Source organism: Scomber scombrus, chromosome 20, assembly GCF_963691925.1.
Source record: "Scomber scombrus chromosome 20, fScoSco1.1, whole genome shotgun sequence".
In the NCBI taxonomy this organism is placed as follows: domain Eukaryota; kingdom Metazoa; phylum Chordata; class Actinopteri; order Scombriformes; family Scombridae; genus Scomber; species Scomber scombrus.
Genome location: NC_084989.1, coordinates 5,473,990 through 5,485,533, shown reverse-complemented (window position 1 = coordinate 5,485,533; position 11,544 = coordinate 5,473,990). Strand labels below are relative to the sequence as shown.

Genomic DNA, 11,544 nt, shown 5'->3' with positions numbered 1-11,544 from the left:
CGGCTCCAAAAGCCAACCAATCCCTGTCGACCGCCACGTTAAAAGGGGCAAAATTGCGGCAGAAACAGTTCCCGGCACGGCCTGCTACTAGCCAGCAGCTAGGGTCTGGCTCCGCTCCACCCTCTCGTCCGCTCACTTGTAGCTCAGGTTTTATATAGACAGGGACTCTGCATGACAACACACTGCATTCCAGCTTAGTTTAATCTAAATGCCCTTTGTTTACTTGTCTTTGGGTGTCGGTGCTGTCTTCGTTCACTGTGAGCGCAGGGGATGTAGCTCAGTGGTAGAGCGCATGCTTTGCATGTATGAGGCCCCGGGTTCAATCCCCGGCATCTCCAGGAGGTTTTATGATGACAACAAACTCTTAGCAGTCTTCCAGGCAAAAAAGACCTCATACTGAAACAATCATACACACAGCTTGTGTATGAGCTGGACGCAATGTTAAAAATTCTCCTTCATAAAAAAAAGTGTAATGAGAAAGGACAACGAGACCTGTCGAATATTTCTCACTACGGTACACAAGCACAACACAACAGCGGTTATTTGGCGGTCATGGTGATGCGACGCGCCTGTTGTGTTTTATTACCTGTCAGATCTCTATCCAGACAGTCATGCACCAAAACTGAAGAGTGACACTGCCCTTACAAACCCTCTGTGTAGCTGTTTGTGAACGGATTATATGAATGTTGCACTGCAGTGTAGAATAGGTGGAACCACACCTGTGACATGTATGCACCTGACGCCCCAGCCACAGATGTGCCTCACAGTGGTTGTCGTGGCCGAGTGGTTAAGGCGATGGACTAGAAATCCATTGGGGTCTCCCCGCGCAGGTTCGAATCCTGCCGACAACGATGGCTTGCATTTTTCACGCTCTGTCTGATGGAATTCTGACAATTGTCGTGTCTCCCTACCAGCCATGACCACCGGAGGGACCTCTTGGATGAGTAGGCAAATGTCTTCAAAAATCAAAAGAGAAGAACCTGCTTGCTGTCAAGCCAGCCACTCTTAGAATTGGACTGCACCTGGACTACTTGCGCTTCTGCAGAGACTTTTACCTCATAGAAGCACTACGTACAAGATATTCTCTCTGTTATAATGTAGTTTTTGCAGTTTCGCTTTTGTAGTCATGAATGATATTGCTATTAGTGACAGATATGTCAAACGACATTCTTCTCTCCTAGGTGTGCTTCCATCTCCTCTGTTGCTCCTCCTTTCCTGGTCCAACTCTCAAAAATGATATGAAATGCTGGCCGGGCCCTGAATTGCATCACTTCCGTAGCGATGGTGGTATAGTGGTGAGCATAGCTGCCTTCCAAGCAGTTGACCCGGGTTCGATTCCCGGCCATCGCAGTTCAGCTGTGTTGTTTTAAAGCAAGCGTCGTCCTCCGGGCCTGAAAAGTGAAGCCGTCGGGGAAGTGCGTAATGCAGTTCCTCCCATGGCCACTTGAAGCCGGCTCCAAAAGCCAACCAATCCCTGTCGACCGCCACGTTAAAAGGGGCAAAATTGCGGCAGAAAAAGTTCCCGGCACGGCCTGCTACTAGCCAGCTAGGGTCTGGCTCCGCTCCACCCTCTCGTCCGCTCACTTGTAGCTCAGGTTTTATATAGACAGGGACTCTGCATGACAACACACTGCATTCCAGCTTAGTTTAATCTAAATGCCCTTTGTTTACTTGTCTTTGGGTGTCGGTGCTGTCTTCGTTTACTGTGAGCGCAGGGGATGTAGCTCAGTGGTAGAGCGCATGCTTTGCATGTATGAGGCCCCGGGTTCAATCCCCGGCATCTCCAGGAGGTTTTATGATGACAACAAACTCTTAGCAGTCTTCCAGGCAAAAAAGACCTCATACTGAAACAATCATACACACAGCTTGTGTATGAGCTGGACGCAATGTTAAAAATGCTCCTTCATAAAAAAAAGTGTAATGAGAAAGGACAACGAGACCTGTCGAATATTTCTCACTACGGTACACAAGCACCACAGCGGTTATTTGGCGGTCATGGTGATGCGACGCGCCTGTTGTGTTTTATTACCTGTCAGATCTCTATCCAGACAGTCATGCAACAAAACTGAAGAGTGACACTGCCCTTACAAACCCTCTGTGTAGCTGTTTGTGAGTGGATTATATGAATGTTGTACTGCAGTGTAGAATAGGTGGAAAAACACGTGTGACATGTATGCATCTGACGCCCCAGCCACAGATGTGCCTCACAGTGGTTGTCGTAGATACATTTAGGTAGACCTAAGCAAAATACATTGACGTAACAATGGATCTTTTCAAGAGATTAATGTTAAGATTTAACGTAGTAATTAACATATAGGTCCGTCCGGAACGAAGTTAAACTTCAAACTACTCTTTTTGATTTGTATAAACTTATTTTACAGCTACTACTATTATGGATTTGTTCAGCGTAATTCATACGTAATTAAAATGTCGGCTTGTTTTTTTGTTTGTTTGGTCTGACGTAAATACCATAACATCTGACATTTTTCTGAAACATAACAGCTATGAGATGGCCCTTATAATGTTTTTCTGGTGATTTTATGTGGAGTTAATTATTTTTTGCTTTGAATTTGGTTAGTTGGGGTCCTTTTGTGGATGATGCAATGAAATGACGTCACACGCTGACCATTACTGACCATTATTTAACACAAGTAGTGCTCTTTATAGCATTTTGTTCAATTGGTTGTAATATAGCTAAAGTAGGCTAATCGTGTAAAGTAAATCAATTAATTAATGTGTGTAAATAAATGTATATCTTAATTTATATTTTACTATATTAATCTATCTTTATGTGTTTTATATTATTGGCACTGCAACACATCTATCTATCTGTCTGTCTAATAATAAAGTTCTCCTTTCCATTATATTATTCCATATCTTCAGAAATGACGAAGACAGGTAAACCCGACTCTTATTGGGCAGGTGTCATGTCCCTATATGCCCAAGGGAAACACAAGTACAGCCCAGGCCAGAGGCCGGGGGGCAGGAGATGGAGGGCCGTCATGCAGCGCATTCAGGCCTGTCCTTTGACGCCTCCTACTAATCAAGCTGTCAGAACAACAGATATATTTGGGAACAAGATTCCATGTAAATGTGGATATCATGAGGTAAGTTATGAATAGTCTGATTGACCATATGGAGGGGGATTAATTGTTTCACTGTTTAACAGTTTTATATTATATTAATTGGCTGTATTGTCAGGCTTAAAGTAAATTAATAATTTTTTTTCAGTCTGTGCAGACAGGATCCACCGACACAGCCTCAATATCACAGAGCGCTGAAAGTCAGCCAGACACTCCCAACACATCACACAAGGTGACAGGACCAGCTACGAAGGCCAATCCAGGGACACAAAAGGCACCGGATTTATGTCGCCTTCGTGAGTTGGATTCCATTTCATGCTCTCTGTGTGGCAATAATGTGAGCAGTGAGGAGTATACACAACACCTATCTGATTATCATGTCCAGGAGCAATGTGAGCAGTGTGGTTTTAAAGTGTGGGGGGCAGTCGGACTGCTCCAACACATTGAAACTGTCCATTTAGACCAGGGCAGTTTAAATGCAGATCCACCCGCTGGCCCTTCAACACCAGCAATCCTGCCACCATCTGCACCACCAGCACCACAGCCACCATTTGCACCACCAGCACCACAGGCACCATCTGCACCACAGCCACCATTTGCACCACCAGCACCACAGGCACCATCTGCACCACCAGCATCGCAGGCACCATCTGCACCACCAGTTTTACAGGCACTGCAAAGAACTGTAATCACTCTGCAGCCTCCTGAGGTTAATTGGTCACGCTTTCTCCCAAAGCAGTACTGCAGAGTGATTAAACCAGCAGACCAGGAGTGGATTGCTAGGTGCCTGTATGATGGAACTGGTCAGCTGAGGCAAGACAATGCTAAGAACTGGTTCCACCCTCCAAGCCCACCCAAACCAACAACATCCCCTCCAGATCCACACACATACTACAGGCAGCGGATGTTTCTCTGGGCTCCAATGAGGATGTGGGGCATCCCTCTGAAGTGCAACAAGTGCAATCAGAAGATGCACCACTCTGGCATCTACCCAAAGGTGAGGGAAGTCATCGACATCGACAGTAAATATTACTTGGTCGGAGGTGACTACCCTCGCTGCAGTAAGTGCGGGATGCCGGTCTGCCCATGGAGCTCACTCATACTGAACCAGCTGGATCCATCCCATCGGTCCAAGTTTCCAGCTGTCCTCACCACCCACCTGGCACTGGACAGAAAGTGTGTCACATTGCTGAAGCCCAGGACAGTGGGGAACAGCTCGAGTTACATACAGCAGGCTCTACAGGAGCTTCACAGCGAGGACTGGGCACGACGGACAGCTGAGTACCTGGCTGACTGTGAACTTCATAGGAAGGCAGTGCTCACGCAGTCCCCAGCTGTATATGCAGACCCCCCACCCTATTGCCCCCTACCACTGGCCCAGTGGTTCGAAACAGTGCACGCAAAGTGCACGATTCTTGGTCATCTGGATGAGATGAAGGCCATCATTACATCTACTTATGGCCGGATTCTCAAGCTGGATTCCACCAAGAAGGTACAAATGAAGCTGTGTAAATTTCAGTTGATTTGCAGTGATGATAGAATATTTCACCGTGTTGTTCCTCTTGACTTACAGAAATATTTAATATTAATTTTATGTATTAAGGTGACCAAGAAACTTGCTGGCGGCATTGAAGACACAGCCACGTGGATGACAAACGTTGGCAATGAATTTGGCCAAGTGCTAAATTCTGTCTTAACAACTGGTGAGGGGGCTGGCCTGGATGAGCTGTGCCAAGGCATTGTGCTGCGTTATAGAGATGCTGGAGAGCCGCAGCCAGATGCCATCTATGTAGACAGAGATTGCTGCAGTGAGAGTGGTAAGAGACATAATGAAACTAATCATTAGTTACAGTCCTATATAAATTATTTCAAAATGAGCTTCATTTAACTTTGATACACCAGTAAAATCAAGTTTTTTAATTATTATGAGTATCATAATATACAATGTATTACATTATTGTGAGGCAGCAGTGGTTTTATTTTCTTCTTAAAGAGGTTTTGAAAAGGTCTTAAAAGTCAATTAAATTTGTATGTAAAAATGTGCAGATACCTGATCAATAAAATTTGAGCTGACTGGAAATAAAGGGAAATTGGTCATTGTATATTTTAGTATTTTATTTAATTTTTTTTTATCAATTTACTATCACAACGCTACTGTTGTGTCCATTTAGAATTTTCCCCTAAGGGGATCAATAAAATTGACCTTACCTTAAATATTTACAGTATGTTTATTTATTTGTTTATGCTGCTCACCCGTACAGGAGGGAGCCCGGTTCTTTCCTGGTTTCGCCCATGGACATCATTGGTGCACCATCCTCTTTACGGTACGTTCTGCTCCAGGCTGTCCAGCTGCATTTTTGAGTGGGATCAGCAAGATTTACAACATCTCAAAGATGCTAAGAAGGCCAAGTTTCAATCAAAACATAGTGGACATGCCCCTTCGGAAAAACAGATCTTGTCCAGCATCACCTCCAGTGAGCTGGCAAAGCACTGCCGGAGGAGAACCCGAGGGATTGATGCAACTCGTGCCCTGATCCAGGATCTGCTGGATTCATTCTGGAATTTAACGGACACAACCGGTTTGGTTTTAGTAAACCATGAGAGCATGGCCCTTGTGTGGGAGGTGCAGAAGAAGCACTTGCCCTGCATCCAAGACCCACCTTGTGTACAGTTGTACACCAAGACAGGGACAAGTCACACAAAGGGTGAGAAAACTCTTGATATGCCAGAGGATCCTCTTCTCTCGAGAGTTTTCATCGGCATCAGTGCAGCTTCATTCCAGGCAAGTTGCCACTTTACATATATGAGACATTTCTTTAACATGACTGTTATGTAATGACTTGTCACAAATCAGAGAAGAAAAATCTTATCGTCAATAATCCTTTTGTCTTGCAAGGGTGGAGATGCAATGCACTACACACTCAAATGTACCTCCTTGATGGTGTGTCCAGGTGGAACATCAATCGGGCTCAGCAAGCTCTGAATATGAGCAGTACCTCACAAACACAGATGTACGATGTGCGCCTAATGTCACATCTGGATGTCCTCAGTATATAGTTGTGTAGGCTGTTATTGAATGTATATAGTTGTGTAGGCTGTAATTAAATGTATAGTTGTGTAGACTGTAATTGAGAGTATATAGTTGTGTAGACTGTAATTGAAAGCAGTGATTCCCAACCACGGGGGCAAAGATTCAATGGGATGCACTCGCAAAGCCCTTTTGATTTTAAGGGGTGTGTAGTAGGGGATGACAATTATTCGGGAATCCAGTGGTACTGACATTAATTTCACTGTTGTGATTGAGATGGGACTGGGAAAAAAAAGGGAGCAGGAATCATAGTACATTCTCTATTATGTATATTGCAATTGGAGTTAGCTATGGCGGGTTGCTGGTTTGTTGCAGGCTGTCACATGAAGTGACCTGCATACTAGGGGTGAAACGGTTCATTTAAAAAATCCGTAACATTTCGTACGATTGTCACGGTTCTGGGCACGTGTGGTTTGTTTGGTTCATGACACACGCAACGTAAGCCTTGCCAGTAACCCAGTGAAGTTTTTAGTTTTTTTTCATTTGGCATGAGGCGGAGGCATTACATTATTATACATGGGACCTATGGAGGATGGAGGCTTTTGCTCCATGCCAAGCTGTCCAACAGTACGAACACTGGCAGCTACTGACCTGAGAGAGCCTCGCCATCTCCTGACAGGTTGATTATAGCAAAGCAGCCAAACTACACAATAACACAAATGGTAGGACACACAAACATGTGTGGACCTAAAATATCTCTACAAAGTAAATATCTATAGCCTTTTATTATTAGCACAGCGGTTGATCGGTTACGAATAAATGATCCCATTTGATGTTGACGTCTGACCTTGATCTCCTAAGGAGATTATTATTATTATTATTCCACGTGCCACAGGCGGATTGGAGCAGCATCAATAAAACAGTTTCCTTCTGTGTTTCTCTTTTATCCCGCAATGTGCTTATTGAAATAGGTTATATAATGTAGCCTGGAAGTTACTCGTTTTATTTTAGAGTTGGCTTGTTGTATTTTAGCATTGTGAGGCAAATTGGTCCGTTTGAACAGGAGACGTGCAGCGGCTGTAAATAAATCAATGCACATATAAAAAATACATTTCTATATCTTCATCAAACTAATGAATGTATTATGGAGCATGCATGCACAGTGGTCTTCATGTGACAGCTCTTTATACTGTTAGAATCTTTTCCTCCTTCAGTTAGGGCCGGTCAGGTGGAAACCCTCCTGATGACATGTTTCTCTGGGGGGAATCCCGAACCCCACCCTGTGTTCACACCCTAGTCAGTGTCTGTAAATTAATGTTAATTCGTCTGAGGCACTAATTTAAAAGTTTCCTTGATACATGAGTGTTGGTTAGTGTTAAACTACTATGGATTGTTTAATTAATCTGTATTGCGCTCTTGCCTTGATGACTGAAAACCGTGACCCCAAAACCGTGATATGAACTTAACTGTGGATTTTGTGAACCGTGAAACCTCTGTGTATATTTTTGTAGTGTTTCTTCATGATTCATGCATGTAAAATAGAGATGATGCTAATCGCGATTAGCGCATTAGCACGTTAGCATATTTGCACGTTATTCATTTTGGTAGCTACAGTACTAATATTACAGTGTGTAGTTAGTGTGTGTTATTATGGTGACGTATGTAAAGCTTGACATGATATGAAAAGTAAATAAGCTCCCCTCAAAACACACACACCCCATCATATACACTGTACAAACTAGTGTTGTAGTACTCGAGACCATTTTTTGAGGTTCTTGGTCTTGTCTCGGAATCTAGGGCATTTTTACTCGGCCTTGGACTGGGCGGACTCTGGTTTTTTTAACGAGACCGGTCAAGACCACCGCTGATAGGCTTTTTGTCCATGCCTTACTGATAAGAGTGAAAAGGGACCCTCTCAAAAACAGCTAATAACTTCAAATCATTGGTAGTGTAAAGATTTTCCCCCAGCTGCAGCTGCTACCTGCCCGATGTCACTGGCACGCCCCCTGCACGCAGAGTTTGGAGACGACAGGAGGAAAGCGGCTGTGTGAACTCTGAAGGAAAGATGTCTGTTTTTGTTGTCCCATTTATTTAAAAGCAAACTTAAATAAAAAGAAAACTCACATTTTGATGTTTTGTTATGATTTTCCTTTGATATATATGGTCTTGGTCTTGTCTCGGTCTCGACCTCTAAAAGTGTTGGTCTTGTCTCGGCCTCGGTACTCTCTGGTCTCGGTAATGTCTTGGTCTCGGTTGGTGCGGTCTTGACTACAACACTAGTACAAACCACGCCCACTAAATGTTACCCACCCTAGCCATTAAAATTCACCCTAATTACTTTAAGCTTTAAGTCAAGCTGACAAATCACACACTTTTTGGTCAAAAGTTGAACAAGTAGTTGAGCTGAGCTGGGAGCAGGTCCGCCAACACTTCAATAAACGAGTGCTGAAATAAATACTGCCATTTCTATTGCTGCATGTGCTATTTTGTTTGTTGCTTGCTTCGGAAAGTGAAGCAGCCATTTATTTTAGGTCTCCACGCTCCAAAGCAGCGACGGTTGTTTCTTTTTTTAATTTTGTTGCAGAGTGTGTGTGTGTGTGGGCCATTTAGTTTAGAGTGTTAAAATAGCTAAACAAGAGAAACATCATAACGTCTGAGAAAAATTAAAAGTCATAAAGGTAAATTCATTCAGGTCTTTTCAATAGTTTGGTACTGTCTTTCATTTTTATAATGGATTTAAATATTTGTATTATGCTAACTAAATTTACGATTTACACATTTACATTTGATGAAGGGGTGTTTTGAGTTACATAGGTAATATAAGTAAAAAACATAATTCTTAGTGGGATTTTAAAAAATTGGTGAAACGTACTGTATTTTCCTGCTAAGTGGAGGTACTGCCATATATTTAGTCATTCATAATTGGATTAAAGTAGAAAAACAGGTAAATTCATATCATTATATAGATTAGCACGGCCAGCCGCAGCTACACGTTCCCATAGTACAACAACCATAGACTGTATATAAGAAATGGACGTAACATCCGTGACGTCACCCATTGGTTTGTGGACTGCTGCTCGGAGGCCAATAGTTTCGGTTCTGAGCAGTGCTATCTTGAAAATTTCAGGTGCATGCCGGGAAAAATAAAAACACGGATTCTACTTATATGGTCGTGGTCTAGGGTGCAAATGGCTCAGCTGTGTGGCCGAGGCTATTTGTACCAGGGGTGCAAATAGACACTCCGAACATTTATTTGCTCACAAAGGAAAAACTGATCAAATAGAAAGAGGAAGGTCCAAAAAAACCAGTAGCATTTCAGGGGAGTATCGGAGGGGAGCAGAGCATTACAAAAGACAATCTGACAGGGGACAACAAAAGAGCAGTATATAAAGGGGAGGGTGAGTGGAAGAACTAACGATGATAAGGGCCAGCTGAGGAAGATGGCGGGAGACACAGGTGAGGGGAATGAGGATAATAGGAAGGGAAGTGACAAGATCTGAAATGACACAAAAAGTTAGTAAATAAAACCAGTTTAACAGAAAAAAACAACAGTCTTAAACAGCTGACCCTGTGACAAAAGCCATTGAGAGTCATTTATTCATTTATCAGTGCAATCTGTGCAAATATGGACAGACTGATAATGATGAAAATGATTGTGGTAAAGAGTGTGATTTGTGCAACAACAAAATGAATGATAGATCATAATAGGAAACAGAACCAAAGTTTGCAGTGGTAAAATTATGGGTTCCTAAAGAAAAGGTTGGGAACTACTGATTTAAAGTATATAGCTGTATAGACTGTAATTTAATGTATATAGTTTATATGTTTTTGGTATTACATAAAGGCCTTTTGTAATTAAAAAAAAAGTTCTCATCTTGCTAATTTGTCATTTTGTCACATTTGTTTCTATTTACTCCTGATTGGATGCTTTACCCTGCATGTTAGGAACTGGTTGGCTCTTTTAGATATTTATTTTATTTATTGTCATTGCATATGAAAGATCTGCCTGTGCAGACAAGATCCACCGACACAGCCTCAACATCACAGAGCGCTGAAAGTCAGCCAGACACTCCCAGCGCTGCAAGTCAGCCGGACAATCCCAGCACTGCACACAAGCTGACAGGACCAGCTACGCAGGCCAATCCAGGAACACATAAACCACCGGATTTATGTCGCCTTCGTGAGTTGGATTCCATTTCATGCTCTCTGTGTGGCAATAATGTGAGCAGTGAGGAGTATACCCAACACCTATCCGATTATCATGTCCAGGAGCAATGTGAGCAGTGTGGTGTTAAAGTGTGGGGGGCAGTCGGACTGCTCCAACACATTGAAACTGTCCATTTAGACCAGGGCAGTTTAACTGCAGATCCACCCGCGGGCCCTTAAACACCAGCAATCGCTGTAGCTGCACAGGCCACACAGTTTGCATCTCAGGTGCCACCTGCATCGCAGGCAGCATCTGCACCACCAGCATTGCAGGCACAGCAAAGAACTTTAATCACTCTGCAGCCTCCTGAGGTTAATTGGTCACGCTTTCTCCCAAAGCAGTTCTGCAGAGTGATTAAACCAGCAGACCAGGAGTGGATGGCAAAGTGCCTGTATGATGGAACTGGTCAGCTGAGGCAAGATATGTCAAAGAACTGGTTCCACCCTCCAAGCCCACCCAAACCAACAACATCCCCTCCAGATCCACACACATACCACAGGCAGCGGATGTTTCTCTGGGTTCCAATGAGGATGTGGGTCATCCCTCTAAAGTGCACCGTGTGTAATCTGAAGATGCACCACTCTGGCATCTACACAAAGGTGAGGGAAGTCATCGACATCGACAGTAAATATTACTTGATCGCAGGTGACTACCCTCGCTGCAATAAGTGCATATCACCGGTCTGCCCATGGAGCTCAGTTATACTGAACCAGCTGGATCCATCTCATCGCTCCAAGTTTCCAGCTGTCCTCACCACCCACCTGGCACTGGACAGAAAGTGCGTCACAATGCTGAAGCCCAGGACAGTGGGGAACAGCTCAAGTTACATACAACAGGGTCTACAGGAGCTTCACAGCGAGGACTGGGCACGACGGACAACTGAGTACCTGGCTGACTGTGAATTTCATAGGAAGTCAGTTCTCACCCAGTCCCCAGCTGTATATGCAGACCCCCCACCCTATTGCCCCCTACCACTGGCCCAGTGGTTCGAAACAGTGCACGCGAACGAGATTCTTGGTCGTCTGGATGAGATGAAGGCCATCATTACATCTACTTATGGCCGGATTCTCAAACTGGATTGGAACATATATGGAACCGGTTTGAAGACGCACTTGCCCTGCATCCAAGACCCACCTGGTGTACAGTTGTACACCAAGACAGGGACAAGTCACACAAAGGGTGAGAAAACTCTTGATGTGCTGCACTGTGCTAGAGGATCCTCTTCT

At 43.8% G+C, this 11,544-nt stretch overlaps 4 non-coding genes across 4 annotated transcripts; all 4 read left to right on the top strand.

The window, feature by feature from the left end:
- Positions 1–266: 266 nt before the first annotated feature.
- On the top strand, positions 267–338 carry trnaa-ugc (transfer RNA alanine (anticodon UGC)). Its single transcript has one exon. It is a non-coding gene; the product is annotated as a tRNA-Ala (tRNA).
- A 431-nt stretch (positions 339–769) lies between these two features.
- On the top strand, positions 770–851 carry trnas-aga (transfer RNA serine (anticodon AGA)). The gene has a single exon. It is a non-coding gene; the product is annotated as a tRNA-Ser (tRNA).
- Positions 852–1,278: 427 nt separating this feature from the next.
- On the top strand, positions 1,279–1,350 carry trnag-ucc (transfer RNA glycine (anticodon UCC)). Its single transcript has one exon. It is a non-coding gene; the product is annotated as a tRNA-Gly (tRNA).
- A 364-nt stretch (positions 1,351–1,714) lies between these two features.
- trnaa-ugc (transfer RNA alanine (anticodon UGC)) lies at positions 1,715–1,786 on the top strand. Its single transcript has one exon. It is a non-coding gene; the product is annotated as a tRNA-Ala (tRNA).
- Positions 1,787–11,544: the final 9,758 nt, after the last annotated feature.